This window comes from Sceloporus undulatus, chromosome 3 (assembly GCF_019175285.1).
Source record: "Sceloporus undulatus isolate JIND9_A2432 ecotype Alabama chromosome 3, SceUnd_v1.1, whole genome shotgun sequence".
NCBI lineage: Eukaryota > Metazoa > Chordata > Lepidosauria > Squamata > Phrynosomatidae > Sceloporus > Sceloporus undulatus.
The window spans coordinates 184,162,320-184,165,997 of record NC_056524.1 but is presented as its reverse complement, the minus strand read 5'-3'; positions in this window follow the sequence as shown (position 1 = coordinate 184,165,997).

The following is a 3,678-nucleotide window of genomic DNA, read 5'->3' as shown; positions in this document are numbered from 1 at the left end:
GTATTATTATTATTATTATTATTATTATTATTATTATTATTATTATTATTATTATTGTGATGGATTATGCACATGCTTTGGGCTGGAAGGGAAGGGAAGAGGCTGGCATCAGGGGGGGGGAAGGCAAGGGCTTCGGAGGTGGCATTGGGCTGGAAGGGAAGGGAAGGGAAGGGAAGGGAAGAGGTTCCAAAGAGGAGGAAATGCTGGGCTGGAAGTGAAGGAGAAGCTAGAGGCTGGCATTCAGAGGGAAGGCTGTGGAAACCCATGACTTTGGAGGAGTCACACTCTCTCAGCCTCAGGGGAAAGGCAATGGCAAATCTCTTCGGAACCAATCTCTGCTAGCTTCTTTTGGCCTCCAACCACACTCCAACTCTTCAACTCATTCTCTTGGTCACTGTCTTGACCTAGTTCTTGCTGCAAACTGCGCCATTTCTGACTACCTGGCACTTGACTTTCCACTATCTGACCATCATTTAATCTCCTTTGCTCTCACTTATACTCCTCCTCCTCGCCATACTATTCAACGTCTTTTTCGTGATCTTCAATCTGTTGACTCTAACCATCTTGGTCTGACCCTGGATTCATCTCTCTCTTCCCTAAATCTCGGGGATTCTGCTGATTCAGCTATGTCTTTATTTAACTCCACTCTTCCCTCAACTCTTGACCATTTTGCCCCTGTCTCTGTACGCACTTCTTCCTCCAAGACTAGACCTCAGCCCTGGCTTACCCCCAACATTAAGTTTCTCCGGTCCTGCTCTAGAGCGGCCGAATGTCTTTGGAGAAAGTCCAAAGAGTGGGCTGATTTTATCCATTTCAAATTTGTTCTTTCTTCCTTCTCTATGGCAAAACAGAATTATTACAAATCATTGATCTCTGCCAATGAGAGGTGCCCGCAGTGTTTGTTCTCCACCTTCAACACTTTGCTTAAACCTCCCTCTCCTCCTGTCTCTTCATCTTTCTCTCCTAATGACTTTGCTAACTATTTCATCTCTAAGATTACCACTATTCGCTCTGAGATAGTCCCTCCTGATTCTTCTTCTGCTCTTAATCTTCTATCGCCTTCGCCTAACAAATTTTCTGTCTTTCCTCCTGCCTCTTTGGATGAACTCTCTACACTTCTGAACTCTTCCAAACCTGCTACCTGTCCTCTTGATCCTATTCCTACTCGTCTTCTAATCTCTATAGCTCCCTCCTTTCTGCCCTCGCTTCTCCATATCTTCAATCTCTCTCTCTCTACAGGCTCCTTCCCGTCGGACTTCAAACATGCTCTCATTTCCCCAATTCTGAAAAAAACCTTCTCTTGACCCCTCGTCTTTGTCTAGCTATCGTCCGATTTCTCTTCTCCCCTTTCTTTCTAAGGTTTTGAAACGGGTTGTTTATTCGCGCTGTCTTGAGTTTCTTGAAGCCAACTCCATTCTCGATCCCTTTCAGTCTGGTTTCCGCCCAAGGCATTCTACAGAGACAGCTCTCACTAAGATCTCGAATGACCTTTTACAGGCCAAGGCTAATGGCCTTTACTCTGTTCTCATTCTTCTCGATTTGTCTGCAGCCTTTGACACTGTTGATCACTGTCTCCTAATTGACATACTCTCTGACCTTGGGTTCTCAGACTCTGTTCTCGACTGGTTTAGATCTTACTTGTCTGGCAGATCTTTTGCAGTAGTTGCAGGGGGTCTGACTTCTTCTCCTGTTCCCTTATCTGTTGGAGTTCCCCAGGGCTCTGTTCTGGGTCCCTTCTGTTTTCTCTCTACACACTGTCCTTAGGAAAACTCATCAGCTCTTTTGGTTTTTCCTACCATCTGTATGCCGATGACACCCAGCTGTATCTTTCTGCCCCTGACCTTTCTCCAAGGCTTGAACAGCAAGTGTCATCTTGCCTTACAGCTGTCTCACAGTGGATGCGCCATCGGCGTTTGAAGCTCAACATGTCCAAGACGGAGCTTCTTGTCTTTCCTCCTAAGCCCACCCTGTATGTAGCTTTTCTGTCTCTGTGGACAACATTTCCATTCAACCAGTCCAGCAAGCCCGCAGTCTTGGCTTTATCTTTGACTCTTCTCTGTCGTGTATCCCTCAGATCCAGACCACAGCCAAGGCTTGTAGATTCTTTTTGTACAATATTGCCAAAATCCGACCATATCTCTCCACCTCTACTGCCAAGATCCTGGTCCATGCCCTAGTGATCTCACGACTTGATTACTGTAATGTCCTCCTGGCTGGGCTTCCTTTTTCTCACCTCCGTCCTTTAATCTCTGTCCAGCATTCAGCTGCACGCATTATCACTTCCACCCACTGCTCTGACCACATCTCTCCTGTGTTGGCATCCCTTCACTGGCTCCCTCTCCCTTTCCGCATTCAGTATAAGCTCCTGCTGTCGACATTCAAAGCCCTCCATGGACTGGCCCCTCCTTACTTATCAGACCTTCTTTCTCCTCACCTTCCCACCAGGGCCCTCCGTTCTGGTAGTCAAGGGTTCCTGTCTCAGCCCAGGATTTCCTCTGCCCCATCCCGGATTCGCCCCTTTTCACTTGCTGCCCCTCACTCCTGGAACCTTCTTCCTCCACAAGCAAGAGCCATCACTTCATTAACCAGCTTCAAAACGGAGTTGAAAACCATCCTATTCAGAGAAGCCTTCCCAGGCATCGCATAATTGTCGCTTACTATCTGATGTTCTGTTGTTGGCTGTTTATCGATCCATTTCCTGTATTGCTATGTACTGTATATGCATTATCCTACTTGTGAGTATGTATTTTCCCTGGATAATGATTAACCTTCCATTTTGAAGCCAAGCCCTCCCTTCAGTCCATCTGCCTTGGTCCAGGCCTCGGAGGTAGAGAGGAACTGCTGGACCTCTTACCCTTTCCCGTCACCACTCCCTTCTCCTTCTGTGTCATGTCTTTTTAGATTGTAAGCCTGAGGGCAGGGAACCGTCTAACTAAAAGGATTGCATGTACAGCGCTGTGTAAATTTACAGCGCTTCATAAATAAAGGTTAATAATAATAATAACAATCTTGCCAAGAAAACCCCAGGATGGGGTCGTTTTAGGGTTGCCATAATCTGTAATGACCCAAATACACACAACACAACACACACACCTGGAGGTTTTAAATTTGACAAGTTGACAGAATATGCGCACAGTACCACCAGTTTTTTTTTTAAAAGGGGGGGGGGAGAGAACCAATTCCATTGGCCACTTATTGGAGCCCTGATGGCGCAGTGGTTAAATGCCTGTACTGCAGCCATTCACTTGTAAACCACAAGGTTGCAAGTTCAAGACCAGCAAAAGGGCCCAAGCTCGACTCAGGCTTGCATCCTTCCGAGGTCGCTAAAATGAGTACCCAGACTGTTGGGGGCTAATTAGCTTACTTGCTAATTAGCTTACTTGCTGTTCACCGCTATGATCTCTGGAATAGCGGTATATAAATAAGTCAAATTAAATTAAATTAATTATTGTAGGATATGTCACCTTTGACGAAAGCGGAAGTGAGTTTGATTGACAACAAAGGAGGCTCCATTTTAAAGCGGTACTGCAAATGTGAACTTCAGAGGGGCAAATTGCATTGTTCAAGGTAAAGTGTAGTACAAATTTCTTTCCGAGCAGATTCGGTATGGGGGCAACTGGATCTGCCCAGTTCTATCCAGAGCAAATGGGCTAGTGAGAATAGGGCCTATGTGAATTC